The following is a 16,194-nucleotide window of genomic DNA, read 5'->3' as shown; positions in this document are numbered from 1 at the left end:
AGATACATTTATAATACCTTGATCATATAAACTTTTACAAACCAGAAATGGGATCTTAAGAAAAATAATTTGTTAGTTTTCTTGCATTTATTTTCTCATTTTGGCTTAACATTATTCCCAGTAAATGACATTTCTAATGATCAAAATAAAAGTTTAAACGGGAAATATATTTCCGTTTACTGTACCTTGTCTTTTGATTAATTTATTGAAGTTTTATGTGAAGCTGCAGAATCTTGCAACAAAATATTTGGGAAGGATTGTGAAGTAAAGAAAGGACAAAGAGTAGCAGTATACATGAAAGGGAATGTCACTGCTGGAGAGCAAAGATGTTGTGAAGGGTTTGGCTAGAGCCTGGGAATAACAGTGGAAACATTACACTGCTGGGTATATACTGTAGATCATTAATGGATGGGAGAGATATAAGGGAACGGTATGCAGGGAAATGACAGGAATACAGAAATAATAGGTTAGCTATGATGGGGAATTTAAATTATCCCATTATGTGGATAGTAATAGTGTTAAGCGCAGAGGTGGAAAGTCTCAAAGTTGTCCAGGATAATATTCTGGAGAAGTTTATTTCTGTTCCAATGAGGAAGGAGATATTGTTGAATCTGGTTCTCGGGATTGAAGTGCATCAAGTGTCCCACGTTGAATTGGTGGAATATTTAGGGGTTGGTGAGAATCAGAACTATATATGCTGGAAATCTAAAATAAAAACTAAAAATGATGGAAATACTCAAGAAGTCAGGCCACATCTGTAGAAAGAGAAACAGAATAAACATTTCAGGTTGGTGACTCTTTGTCAGAATGTCAGTTACTGCTGAGTCCTCCAGCAATTCCTGTTTTTGACCAAAAATGTTAATTATTTCCACAGATGCACCATGACCTGAGTATTTCCAGCATTTTCTCTGTTTACAAGATGATAATGACAGTATCATGAGATTTATATTTGCTATTGAACAAGAAGCAAGTAATCCAAAGTAAAAATAAATAATTGGAGATGTGGTAATTTCAACAGAATGGGAGTGCATATGCCCAAATGCATTTTCTTTATATTTATTACTTTCTTTTCATATTAGTTCCAAGAGAAACATTAATTCCATTTCTCAACATTTTTGCTTGTGATTTGTGAATTCTGTAAGGGTAAATTTCCATTACTACAACAGCCTGTATATGCTAAAAAAAAAAGTCACAAAGTGCTGAAGGAACTCAGGTAGCATATCTGGAGAACATAGATATGTGACGTTTCTAGTCGGGATCTTTCTTCATTCTAATTGTAGGGGGAAGAAAACTGGAATAGAGTTGGGGGCGGGACAAAGCCATGCAAGTGATTGGTGGATACAGGTGAGGTGGGTTTTGATAGGCAGATGGGCAAAGGCCAGAGATGAAAAGACAAGACGCTGTGAGAAAAGGTGCGAAATGCGAAGCCAGAGGACGAGCTCCGGGTGGGAATGGGGGAGAAATGGGTGTGCGTCCAGATGTAGCACAGGGAAGAGAATGGGAAGGGGGAATGAGGGGTGCTGTGGTTGGTTAGTTACCTAAACCTGCAGAATTCTATATCCATAGAATTTGGGTTGTAAACTACTCGAGTGGAATAGCTGTTTGCATGTTATCTCACCCTGACAATGGAATAGAGTCAGGACAGAAAAGGCTGTGTTGGAATGGAACAGGAGTTAAAATGGTTTGCAACTAGGAGATCTAGCAGGCCTTGGTGGACTGTCCTCAAGGGCTGTGTATGTTATTGGAACTTCAACGAATGCGTATTGCTGCAGGATGTCATGAAGTTGTGAAAAGCTCTACAGCATATATTTGCTCTACAGCACCCCTTCCCCCCCCCCCCCCTTTTTTTCTCTCCCCCCCCCCCCCCCCCCCCCCGTGCTCTCTAAAGGACTTACGGTACTCTGTGGCAGCCATTTACCGTCCTCTTCATTGCGCAGACAGCGCTCCTCCGCTGTCCCTGGCCCCCACCTTTGCGATGTGTTTGTGTGTGTGTGTGAGTGTGCGGTCGGTAGAAGCAGCTCGCTGTTCAGTCGATCCAGCTCGCGGTTTCAACGCGGACGGTCGATCCAGCTCGAGGCTTTCCAGGCGAGTGCCCTCGAGCTTGAAGGTCGAAGGCACTCTTCTGGACTCACGGATTAGGTCGCCCAAGTGGAACAGGCCCTTAACTAAATAGTGTGCATTGGCACAATGGCCAATGCAATGATGCTTGATTAGATTTAGTATAGTTTTGAACAGTTCATCTATATAACTAAAAGTCTCATCTTGACCACTTCCTGTCTGCGCTGTATATTGATTTTAGAAAAAAACGCTACCCTATACTGCAGTGGAAATGGAAATGAAATGAAAATGCAATGAGCCGTTTGCTTACCCTGTCCTTGAAACTGCAGTGGAAATGGAAATGAAATGAAAATGCAACAAGCTATTTGGCCTGCCCTGTGCTTGAAACTGCAGTGGAAATGGAAATGAAATGAAAATACAATGGGATGTTTGGCCTGCCCTGTGCTTGAAATTGAAGTATAAATGGAAATGAAATGAAATTAGTTGTTTGGCCTGCCTTGTGCTTGAAATGGAAATGGAAATGGAAATGGAAATGGAAATGAAATGAGATGAGTTGTTTGGCCTACCCTGTGCTGGAAACCAAAATGGAAATGAAATTAGTTGTTTGGCCAGCCTGAAACCACGAAGTTCGACCCACAAGGCCCCTATTAGTAGCAATGTTACAAAATTTTGAGATTTTAAAAATCAAGTCTGTAATTTATACCATCAGATAAAGCATAAAAATAAGTTTAATTTGACACCTAATTCACTTTCATATCTCAAGTATTTAAATAGTTATGGCCATTTTCATACTCGGAAATGAGCATCTTGTTCCCTATTGATTTTCTATGGACATAACAAAAATGTTGTGATCGTGAACAGTCAAAAGCCCATAACTTTCTTAAAAATTAAGAGAACTGAATGAAATTTTCAGTTATCATAGATTGAAGCATTCTGAAACAAATATAAAATAATCTTACTTGGATGACCTGAAATTAAAGCATATAATTAGTTAGTTACCTAATTGTAGCTAATTTCAGACTTCAATTACTAGATCTAAACATCTATCCATTTCTTAATAAATGATGAACATTTTTAAATAGCCTAAATGTCCAATAATATTCACAAATAATTCACAATAAAACATGATTTTTAAATCTCATTTACATTTCATTTATAGGCCAAATGGAAGGAATTCAGTGTTCAATTGCTGTAAATAAATGCCCATTTAAATCAGCTTTCCAGTGGGTCTCTGTGGAACGCGCTGGTTTAGAACGTTCACATTGCGGTAGATTTGTGCCCCAAATGCCCAGAAATATACTGCGCGATATAATGGGCCCAAAATGAGCTACTCGCAATATTAAACTTTGTATAAAGGGATCTTTAGAAGCCCTTTTTAATGTAAAAATATACAGCATATCTTCTGTGGTTTGCTTTATGAGACCCTGCGGTTGCTGGCGGTCGCGGGTTTAGAGATTGATTTTTAAACTACTATAACTATTATTCAAGGCCTTTAAACCTAATAATAGCTTTTGCGACGGGGTCTTCCAGCGATTTTTCGTTAATAATTAACTAGGCTGAACATCTTCGATTTGAACAGCCTAGAGAAAATCGCGTTTTAAACCCGCCCCCTCTAAACGGCGCCAAAATCGCGCACACCCGCAACGGCAGATCTTCACCGACGCTTCAGGTAGGCTTTGCAACATACCTACTATTAGCCGAGAAACCAGTCCCTTTTGCCCAAAATGCCCATATTAGCCCAGGGGGAGCATTTTGGCCCAAAAGGCCTGTGCCAGGACAGGAAAAGTCCAGAAAAAGTGCCTTTCACTGTGATTCACTCATTTTTTATTTTAAAGAGCCCCTTCGGCCTAAGCATTCCCCCTGCAAGTATTAAACCTCACCCCTGTATTTTTCTCCCTTCATTGGCTCCCTGTGAGATCCAGGCCAGGATAGACTTTCCTTCTTCATTGCTGTGATCTGCAGAAAAAGATGAAAAATGTCTAAAATTGATTCTCTACCCTCTCCCCATTCTTGCTCTCACAGAGTCTCTCACCTGTTTTGGGCAGAATTTCTGGCAGTTTCTGAGCTGCCAGCCTACCAGGCCTGAGTGGCTGAGATGCCAGCCCACCAGGCCTGAGTGACTGAGCTGCCAGCCCAAGAATCCATTCGTCCCACAATGTCCATACTAGCCCTCTGGAAACCAGTCGCTTCGGCCCACAATGTCCATACTAGCGCTCCAGAAAGAAATATTGGAATTGGTGGAGAGGTGGAATATTGCGTTGGGGGACCAGCCCTCCCATGTGAACATGGGACCCAACGGGTCCCACTTTGTCTAGTTAATTATAAACCTTAGGATTAATTAGGACGCATTATGGAAGTGATTTGTTTTCTAGTCATCCACGTCAAGTAGGTATCTTGATCCCGACTCGCTGAGCTACTCCAGTACTTCCCTATTTCTGCTTTCTATGTATATTGTGTAAAATTATGTTATCTGTATTTACTCTCCCTCTGGAGATGGGGAAAAGGCAGATCACTTTGATTGAGCTGCGATTTAGTGACACGTGTCTGAATAAATTTGAGATCCAGATTATACAGGCAAGCAATGTTGTAATGAGGAAAGTAATCCATTCTGATGAACAAAAAAAAAAAAGTGCTAAATGGATTAAAGATGTATTAGTAGTTGTGGACATTTTTATTCGATCTTTATCTGATTCACAGCTCTTTAGGTAATGTCACACAAACAGCAGGTCTGTGTTATCCTATTGAGTTATCACTGTTTCCTAGCAGCTACTCTCAGCAGGTACCTCCTCACACAACTTTGCTTACGTTGCAAGACTACTGTGAAGAGCATTTTTCAGTCGCCTGGTGAGATTCCGTGGTCTGTTTTTCTGCTCACTAATATTGACTGGCAATGATGAAGGTGAGCTGCTCATTTTGAAAGAGATGAATTCCTGATAGCTCTTAGGCTTCCTATCATTCAGACGCAATTTTCTGGGCATCCCCAAGAACATTGTTGCTCTCAACTGAATATTTGTATTAAAGACATGGTGAAGCATTTGCAATCTGCTTGGCCATGGGTGTCAGATGGATGAACCATTTTGCCTTTTTTGAGATTCCCACCATCAGCGAAGATGATCTTAAGCAAATTTGATTCATTCCTTTTGATATTAAGAAATGACTAGGCATACTAGGTCTGGCCAACGCTTTGGGAATAGGCATAATTTCAGCTGCAATACTGAAGATTTGCTTCCACAACTAGTGATATCTGTAGCCAAACTTCCAAATTTGGATCAGGGAGCTGAATTTCAAAGATGAAATGGGAATGACTGCCATTAAGGCAACATTTGACCAAGTTGGCATCAAGGAGCCCTGGTAAAAATAAAACCAAAGTTATGGTTAGAATTGTACTTTGCCCAGAGGAAAATGGTAGTGGTTGTTGAAGGTCAATTATCCCTGCCCCAGACATGATCTAACCTTCCTGACCGGCCTGTCATGTGGTGCTTTGTCAAAAGCCTTGCTAAAGTCCGTTAGACAATGTCTTCCGAACTGGTGAGAGATTATTTCCCACGCTCAATCAATCAATCAGTTTTATAAAGTGCAAGTGAAATGAATTTCAAAGCCAATCTTAATCAGTTCTCACCTTTCTAAATCCCACCTGTCAGAATTCCCTTCAATAATTTATTCATCACTGATGTTAGGCTCACCAGTCTATAGCATCCAGCCTTTGCCTTGCAGCTTTCCTTAAATAAATGCACAACATAGGCCATCATCCAGTCTTCCAGCACCTCACCTGTGGCTGGGTGTTACAAACAGAGAGTCATAGTGACCTAGCAGTTTCTTCCCTAATCCTACAAGATCCCAGTGATTCTTGGTAAGGTCCCTGGAGTTTACCTACTTTTTATGTAGACCTCAAGCACCGCCTCTTCCGTAATGTGGTCTTCAAGACGTTACTTCTAACTTCCCAAATTTCTGAGCATCCATTTAACTGCAAACACCTCGCCCTAATCAATTTATGAAAGTTCTTGTCAAATAATATTAAGATTTTTGGAAATCAGCATCTGGAGTTCCTTGTGTCTATCATCAAGATTGGCCTTTCCTCAATTTAGGACTTCAACTTTTTAACCTGTCCTATTCTTTTCCATAATTATCTCAAATGAACAATATTATAGTCATTGGTACCAAAATGCTCCTTCACAAACACTATTATTTCCGAAGAGCAGTTGAGATTTGCCACTAGTCTCATTACAAAAAAACAAATGTATGAATGTGAGATAGTTATTTTTTGACTAGTTAAGACATGATAGCTACCTCTCGTGTCATAGATTTTCAGGAATGTTAACCCCATGGATGCTGCCTTAACCTGTTGAGTATTGCAATCTTCTTCAATACATTGAGGATACTCTCTAATTCTAATCTAGAGCTGGTCAGCACGAACTAGATGGACCGAAGGGGTCTCTAGTAAAGTCTGGTTTTCTTTTCTAAGAGCAAATGGACAACATTATGTATTTGTGATCTATAATGTTTCTAATTTGTTTTGAGCACTATTATTGAATATTCTTGCAGATTTCTATTTGATGTTGATGCATTGTAAATGTTATTTTGATGCGCTTCATGTCATTAAATTATGGTTACAGTACCAAATAATTTATTAACAATTTTTGAAGTTACACTGTGTAGGAAAGAACTGCAGATGCTGGTTTAAATCGAAGGTAGACACAAAATGCTGAAGTAACTAAGCGGACAGGCAGCATCTCTGGAGAGATAATGGGTGACGTTTCGGGTCCTGACCCTTCTTCAGACGTTATGAAGTCACACTTGTAGGTGAAAATGTAATATACCTTTCAATGGCAACCAATAACTAGTTGGCGTTCCATCATTTGAAATGGTTCTAGCTAAAAAGTACTTTAACGCCTCCTTAGGAGGTGAATGCCACTATATAATTGTGTTCCTGCAATAATTGACACTTAAGTTTTGGCAGGGGCTAAGATGTACAAAACCTTGTACCTGTAAGCCATTTGACATTGTGTTCTTTTAAGCAGTGACCTGGACGTTAAACTACATTTGAAATGTTACTCAATAAATTCTCATGTTCAAAAGATTAAACTCTTTTTTGACTAGCACAGATATGGTGGACCAAATGTTTGCCTGCTGTGTTATCCATTTTATATGAATTTATGATAATGGGATAATTGTATGAATTGTGCTGTGGCGGTCCAGATTATCTTTTAAGAATGGAACCTTTTCAAGTATTTATTCTGGCCTTGATTTGTATGGGGAGGTTGCTACTCATATTAGATGCCTTTGACTAGATTAGGATGGAATCCAAAAGTTAAATGAAAGTGACCATTAACATGGAGCCTACATGGTAAGTTATTGGTCATGATTTTTTTAAACCTTTTAAAGTATAGGTTATAAATCCCCAGTTGAAAGATCAGAACTGTGTACTGTACACATTTTTCAGTAACAGAAAATAATATTTTTATGATATTTTGGACACATTAAGTGTAGGAACCAAAAAGGACCACTGAAAGTTATTTCATCCAGTGTATTAAATTGTTGTAAAATGATATGTGTTAGTTATTTTGTAGTATTTATGGAAGCAAACAAAACAAACTGTTTGGTCTTATAGGGTGTCTTTATTTCTTGGAAGTATATATATAGTCAGAATATTTGACGAAGTAAGATGAATCAAGAATCAGAATCAAAGACAGATGGAAATAAACATGTTACTTTGAAGATGGAGCTGCTTAATGATACACTGCAAAGTGGTAACGAACTGATGTTAGCTGGACAGTGTTTAGTACTAACTCGTCAGGGGAAATGCAGGGGACATTTGGGAGCAAAGGTTCATGAGTTACCATGTGAATGATGTATAAAATAGAAACAAAATCAGTGGAGTTCACAGCAGGCACTTGTCAGCAGGCTTCAAAGGTTCAAAGGTTTCTTTATTAGTCACATACACCTAGATGTAGTGAAATGCTTGTTGCCAAAGCAGCACGTAAAAAAAAGAATACAAACATGACAATAATAAAGAACTTTAACATAAAAAACATCCCCCCACAATGGTTTCCATTATGAGGGAAGGCACTAAGTCCAGACCCATCCCCATGTCGCCCCATAGTCGGGCATATTGAGGCCTCCGCAGTCGCCGCTATGGAGGCCCGATGTTCCAGGCCATTCTCGCCGGGTGATGGTGCTCCGGCGTCGGGAGAATCTTCTCAGCGGCATGGGACACCTGGAACGGCCGCCTCCTTACTCGAGACCGCGGCTTCCGAAGCCAACAAGGCCGATGGAGCTCCACAACTGGCGATCTCGGCGAGAGATCCCAGGCTCCCGATGAAAAGTTCAGCGCCGCCGCCCGCACCACAGTCCCGCAGCTCCGCGATGTTCATCGGCAAACATCAGCTCACCGGAGCTCCAGCGCGGCGACCCGGGCAAGGCATCGCCCGCTCCGCTCCGCGATAGCGCTCCAGCGCTGTGCCGCTGCCGAAGCCGAGGTTCTGGGCGGTCCCCTCACGAAACGCCGCTCCAGGCCCGCTGGTAGGCCGCAAGGACGGGTCGACGGTGCAGCCCGGAGAAACGGTGCCTCTCCGACCAGGTAGGGACCCTGAAATGCAGTTTCCCCCTTCCCCCCCCACCCCCCACATAAAAAAGACTAGAACTCCAGAACAAAATTGATAGAATTGATAGAATTTATTTGCCACACAACCAGGGTGGTATTTGGGTTGTCAGCAGCAGTACAATAATAAAGAACACACAACCACAATAAAAATGTAACACAAACATCCACCACAGCATTCATCACTGTGGTGGAAGGCACAGAAATTGGCCAGTCCTCCTTTAGCCGTTGCTGCGGGCTTCCAGATGGTAAGGGACAAAGTCAAAGTCGAGGTAAGTCCAGGATCGGCTCTTCCCCACCGGAGACCGCGGCTTCAGGTTGGTGTAGGCTGGCGGTCGAAGATTTAAGGTTCCCGCCACGCCGCAGCCAGAAGCACCGCAGACCGTAGGGCCGATGGTCGAAGCTCCCCTCTAGGGATGATGGTAAGTCCATGCCGCACCCGCGGTAGAAGTTGGCCGCGGGCCGGCCGTAATGGCTTCTTCTTCCCCCGGGTCCCCCACGAGGGATCCCGGGCTGCGGACGCCGCGCCATCTGGAGCTGCAGACTGCGGCTTCAGGCTGCCGGCTGCCGCGGACCAGCAAAACGGAGCGCTCCCCCTCCAGCAAGCCCCAGCGAGGGCTCGCCCGCTCCACGCCGAGAGTCCACTCTGCGCCCGCCGCTGAAGACCCGGGCGCGTCTCCGGAAAAGGCCGCGCCGATCCTCGTTGTTAGGCCACGGGGGAGGCGACCTGGAAAAAGTCGCCTCTCCGTGGAGGAGGCGACCGAAGCGGTTTCCCCCTTAACCCTCCACACCACCCCCCACACAAGACACACAAAGGAACATTAAAACAAACTTTAAAACATACTTTAAAACATACTAAAAATTGAAAAGACTAACGCGCTGCTGACAGGCGCGGCCACTACAGCGCCCCCTACAAAAAACACTTTAACTAAAAATAAAAAAAAGAGCTGAAAAAACGGACAGCTACAGGCTGGGCAGCCATACCATACAGGACGGCGCTTGATCTGCATTATGATGTTACATCTGCTGGCCAGGACCTTCATCACACTAATATCAAACTTTGAAGAAGGGTCTCGACCCGAAACATCACCTATTCCTTCGCTCCATAGATGCTGCCTCACCCGCTGAGTTTCTCCAGCATTTTTGTCTACCTTCAAACTTTGAAGTTACTTTTTAATCACTTGTAGTTAAACCTCATCAAATGTTTAATGCAAATAAACTATTTTGATAAGTTTCTTCAAGAGAGCAGGAATATCTTGCAATTATTTGCTCTAGTTCAGTGCTCTATGCTGTTTCTTCATCACCATGTATCTGTGAAATCACCTTTCCCTGAAGGCGCTGATCATTGTTATGGTGGCATTTGCATGCTGTTTATAGTTGGGATACTGTTTGTGGCACAAACCAATAGTGATATGTATAGTAACATAAATACTAAGACACAAGAATAAATACTATGAAACACCTGATAAATTTAGAACATTCATTTTGTACTTTCAAAATTAATATTTAGATTTCATTCTTCGGATGGAGAGATAATGTATCCTTTTCAGGGATTTTAAATGATAAAACGAAAAACAAAATTCTGAGATGCTGGAGATTTGAAATGAAATGAATTTGAAACAGCAAGGGGCATCATTCCAAAGCATTAATTCTGGTTGCCTCCCCACAGTTGCCACTTGAGCTGCTTGGCCTGCTGAGTATTTCCCAGCATTTTCTGTTTCTTTAAAGGCATTGTAATGGCACCGACAGGATAGATAGAGACTGACTGATTGGGCAGTGTCGGTCGTTTTGCCAAGGTGGAAATGTCAAAGACTAAAGACTAAAGGGCATAGCTTTGTGAGAGAGGGTTAATGTAAAGGCAAGTTTTGTTTACACAAAGTGGTAGATGCCTGGAACACACTGCTGAGGGAGCTAGTGCAAGCAGATTAACCCGCAACATTTAAGAGGCATTTATATACTTCATGAATAGGCACAGGATGGAGTAATGCAGATGGGATTCATCTAAATTTGTATCTTGGTCAGCACACACACCATGGACCAAAGAGTCTATTCCTGTGCAGTACTGTTATGTTTTATGTTTTATTATAAATACAAATCTAGGCTTGATTTTCATAAGATTATAATCGGGGAATCAGATGATAACAGGAGAAAGGAATGGAAACTTAAGTAGAATAACTTAAATTAGGGAGAAAAGAATAAGGGCCCTTACTCAAATGAATGGGACACACTTGTTGGTGGCACAGATTCAGGAACGAAGGAGGCCAAAGAGGAGATCACAGAAGCTCTGTTTTAAAGATACTTGGAAATGCAAATGATGTCAGCAGAATGATACTCGCTAATATAGCCTCTGCTCAACAGTTGTGCAAACACAAAAATATAATTTCAGTCCAGTCAACACAACATTGGCATAGTAAGCTTTGAGAGACTTAACCTCTTAACTTTACAGCAACTAATTTAATTATGTGGTTTTCAATTCTCATACAAATCACCGGATAGTTTTTTTCAACTGCATTGGTCAATTGTGGTGTGATGGTACTGAAAAGAACCAGAGACGTAAATGGAGAGGTGACATTGTTGTAAAAGAGAGTGCATGATTATGTGAAAGGAAATGAAGATATTGTCAAAGAACTAAGTGAGGTAAGGCTTGATCTAGTCTGTAATTGTTATTATTACAGGTTTCAATTTAATTATACTTTATGAATCTTTAATGAAGTCTATTTTAATAATAACAATTTTAATTTCACCAGCCGCGAAAAAAAAAGAAAAATGTCCCCACAATTTCAACCCTCCCCCCCCCCCCCCCCCCCCCCCCAATTATGCCAGTGTTCTCCATTTGTTTAATTGAGAGATTGATGTCCATTCCCATGCCACTGACCGATCATCTCAGAGCAGATTACTGCCTAACAAATGGCAATCAACTCCAGTAACTGCGTGTTAGCTGGAACCGTAGAACAGTACATCACTGGAAAAGGCCCTTCGGCCCACATTGTGTGGAACATGATGCCGTCAAACTAATCTCTTCTGCATGCACGTGATTCATTACCCTCCATTCTCTGCATACTCGTGTGCCTATCTAAAAGGTCAATCTTTACTATTTAGAAAGAGAGGTTTGCATTGTATCGAATTATGTAAATAACATTCCAAAATCCAAGCTGTAATTTTGGTCCTATTTTGAGTCACTGAGAATCTTTGGAAAGAATCATACATTTCTCATGAGGATTTACCTTGGGGTTTAATTTTGATCTACAAAATTAAACACATGGTGGCGCAGCTGGTCGATACATTAGTGTGGCTGGTCGAGCTGCTGCCTCACAGAACCAGAGACTGGTATTGACCCTGACCTTGGATGCTGACTATGTGGAGTTTGCACACTCTCCCATATCCCAAAGACTGGATTTGTAGGTTAATTGGCCTCTGTAAAAATTGCCCCTAATCTATAGGGAATGGATGAGAAAGTGGGATAACATAGAACCAGTGTGAACGGGTGATTGATGGTTGACGTGGGCTGGGCTGAAGGGTCTATTTCCATGCTGTATCTCTAATCTAAACTAAACTTCACCATTTAGTTCATCATCTTGCCAGTTGTAAAGAAATGAAGACCAAGTCTATGATAATTTAAATCTTCAGGATTGAAGTGCAAAGTCTACCATCTGTCAGCACTGTCTTGTGCATGTTAATATGATCTAAAGATTTCTTTCTGCCATTGCATGAAGACTCTAAGCCTTTTTAAAATGCGGCTGCAAACGGTATTTTCCTGAGCACTCAAAGCACTGAAGCTGCAGATATTGAGAAGCTGAAATAAAAACAGTGCTGGAGGCGCTGATGAAAGGCCTTTGACCAGAAACATTTACTTTCTGCTTGCGGTCATGTGCTTGCAGCATTTTGTGCTTTGTCTTCCTGTTGAGATATTTCTGTTGAACCTTCAGTTGCTACATTTCAAGAGATGTGCAAGAGTAGAGCTGTTTTATAAGGATTAACAATGAATTTGGTGTTGGGTTGTTAGGATGCTTGAAGATACCAAGATTTTCTCTTGTGCCTTTTCCAGATTCTAATGTCAAACAATTTTATTAATGACTTATTTCAAATCTTGGTGTAGTAATTCATAATACATTGAAAGGGCAACAAATATTTGGGAGGACGTTGAGCAAGATCTGATCAGCGTAGATACTGAAGGAAAATGAAAATCGCAGTTTGCCTCGAGGCAGCTCCTTCATGGATCACCTTTCCTGTGCTTTGCTTGAGGCATGAAATATTGTTACAAATCTGAAAAAGAATACTACCACCTTGTCTGATGTTTTACCACTCATAATGTAAATGTAAATTTGAGAATCTTTCATGACCAAATTTGGTTTTCACATTTTAATGATATTGACAGAATCTTAAATTAGATTAAACTAATATCAGATTTTTAATTTAATCAACACAGACCCAATTTCATCTCCTCATCCCTTACCCACTTTAACACATATATCCACCCCCACTTCATATCTTAAGATGATGAAATGAAAAGCTTAAATGAAATAATCAGGAGAGTTTTCAACCTTTCAACAACGTTTATTTTGGTGGAAATTGACTTTTTTGGGCCTTTTCACTTACTTTGCGATTTCATATAACCATATAACCATATAACAATTACAGCACGGAAACATAGAAACATAGAAAATAGGTGCAGGAGGTGGCCATTCGGTCCTTCGAGCCTGCACCGCCATTCAATATGATCATGGCTGATCATCCAACTCAGTATCCTGTACCTGCCTTCTCTCCATACCGCCTGATCCCTTTAGCCACAAGGGCCACATCTAACTCCCTCTTAAATATAGCCAATGAACTGGCCTCAACTACCTTCTGTGGCAGAGAATTCCAGAGATTCACCACTCTCTGTGTGAAAAATGTTTTCCTCATCTCGGTCCTAAAAGATTTCCCCCTTATCCTTAAACTGTGACCCCTTGTTCTGGACATCTCGGCCCTACAAGTCCGTGCCGAACACTTATTTTCCCCTAGTCCAATCTACCTGCACTCAGACCATAACCCTCCATTCCTTTCCCATCCATATAACTATCCAATTTATTTTTAAATGATAAAATCGAACCTGCCTCCACCACTTCCACTGGAAGCTCATTCCACACAGCTACCACTCTCTGAGTAAAGAAGTACCCCCTCGTATTACCCATAAACTTCTGTCCCTTAATTCTCAAGTCATGTCCTCTTGTTTGAATCTTCCCTACTCTCAATGAGAGGGATAGACAGAGTTGACGTGGATAAGCTATTAATATAGCTGTAGAAACCCTTTGGATTTACTTTCACCTTACTTGCCAAAGCAACCTCATATCTTCTTTTAGCTTTTCTAATTTCTTTCTTAAGATTCTTTTTACATTCTTTATACTCCTCAAGCACCTCATTTACTCCATGCTGCCTATAATTATTGTAGATCTCTCTCTTTTTCCGAACCAAGTGTCCAATTTCCCTTGAAAACCATGGCTCTTTCCAATTTTTACTATTTCCTTTCAACCGAACAGGGACATAAAGATTCTGTACTCTTAAAATTTCCCCTTTAAATGTCCTCCATTTCTCTTCTACATCCTTCCCATAAAACAAAATGTTCCAATTCACTCCTTTTAAATCCTTTCGCATCTCATCAAAGTTAGCCTTTCTCCAATCAAAAATCTCAACCCTAGGTCCAGTTCGGATCCTCTCCATAATTATATTGAAACTAATGGTATTGTGATCACTGGACCCGAAGTGCTCCCCAACGCATACCTCCGCCACCTGACCTGTCTCATTTCCTAACAGGAGGTCCAGCACTGTCCTTTCTCTAGTAGGTACCTCTATGTATTGCTGCAAAAAACTATCCTGCACACATTTTACAAACTCCAAACCATCCAGCCCATTTACAGAATGTGTTTCCCAGTCTATGTGTGGAAAATTGAAATCTCCCACAATCACTACCTTGTGCTTACTACTAATATCTGCTATCTCCTTACATATTTGCTCTTCCAATTCTCGCTCCACATTTGGCGGTCTATAATACACCCCTATAAGTGTTGCTGCACCTTTCGCACTTCTCAGTTCCACCCAAATAGCCTCCCTAGACGAGCCCTTTAATCTATCCTGCCAAAGCACTGCTGTAATATCTTCCCTGACAAGCAATGCAACACCTCCACCTCTTTTCAAGTTTATTAACAACTTATTTCAAATCTTGTAATTCATTGAATTTCATTCAGCTCATTGAAAGGGTCTTTGGTCAGAGGGTGGTGAATCTGTGGAATTCTTTGCCACAGAAGGCTGTGGAGGCCAAGTTAGTGGATATTTTTAAGGCAGAGATGGATAGATTCTTGATTAGTACAGGTCTGAGATTATGAGGAGAAGGCAGGAGAATGGGGTTTGGAGGGAGAGATAGATCAACCATTATTGAATGAAGTAGACTTGATGGGCCCGAATGGCCTAATTCTGCTCCTATCCCTTATGACCTTATTTGGAAGGCCTTATTGAGCAAGAGATGCTAAAGGAAAATTAAAATCTCAGTTTGCCTCAAGGTGAAAAAATTGCACCTTTTCAGTGGTTTATGTGTACCTCAGTTTTAATGAAGACCCTCAAATGCCAGCTTTCCAGGTTGTTAATGATATTTTTGGCACACTGCTGTTCTGGAAATCATGCTGCAACTAGTTGTTTAGGGCCTCCACATCCAGACCAGGGTAGGCTGATATTTTGTAATTTTTAATTTAGTTCTGCTTGGTTTGCAGTTTTATGAAAACAATTTTATGAAAACTTGTACATAGCTTCCTTACACAAGTTGGGTAACATGCATAAATGATTAATAATTTTCATCAATTAAATTTGTGTGATTGGTATAGGAAATGTCGCTGAATAGCATTAGCTACTGTATTTTGTTCACATTCTGTTAATATTTTGTCATTTTTAATTTTGTTCTGCTTGGTTTGCCATTGTATTTGAAGTGTCTGTATTTGATTGACATCTCACCACATGTTTTATAATGCATATAAATATGGTTAGATACATTTCACAAATAGTACAAATGTGTATTGCAGAAATGTATCTTGGAGTCAATTCTGTATTTGTTCTCATACTGGATAATACTGATGCCCAAAGGAAAGAATCTAGTTGGTTTTGGAGGATTTTTGTTGTGATTCAGAGCTCAAATATGTAATGGTTGTGATTTTGACTATACATTATGCAAAGGTCCACTATCTTCATTAATTTTGAATGCAGAAACTTGCGTGCTCTGTTGGTGTAGTGTAGCAGTGCCCCTTCATAATTGAGTTTTTTTATTGCATGTACATAAATCAGCCAGATCATCTCTGCATGAGCAGCAAGACTGACACATGTGCCTTCTGAAGAAGGGTCTTGTCTTGAAATGTTGCCTATCCATGTTCTCCAGAAATGCTGCCTCGCCTGCTGAGTTACTCCAGCACTTTGTGTCCTTTTGTGCCTTCTTTAGTAATTTCTTGTTGTCAGCCCTAAAATATTTGTAAAAGTCTGAGAGCATCCAGTGAGCAACCAGGTGTAAATAACATATAAAT

The 16,194-nt window shown here is 40.9% G+C and overlaps 1 protein-coding gene across 1 annotated transcript in view; it reads left to right on the top strand.

The window, feature by feature from the left end:
* Positions 1-16,194, top strand: part of xkr6 (XK related 6) — a 348,253-nt gene that overhangs the window by 14,433 nt on the left and 317,626 nt on the right. The window lies entirely within an intron of this gene.

Source organism: Amblyraja radiata, chromosome 5, assembly GCF_010909765.2.
Source record: "Amblyraja radiata isolate CabotCenter1 chromosome 5, sAmbRad1.1.pri, whole genome shotgun sequence".
Lineage (NCBI taxonomy): Eukaryota > Metazoa > Chordata > Chondrichthyes > Rajiformes > Rajidae > Amblyraja > Amblyraja radiata.
This window is presented reverse-complemented; position numbering and strand designations above follow the sequence as displayed.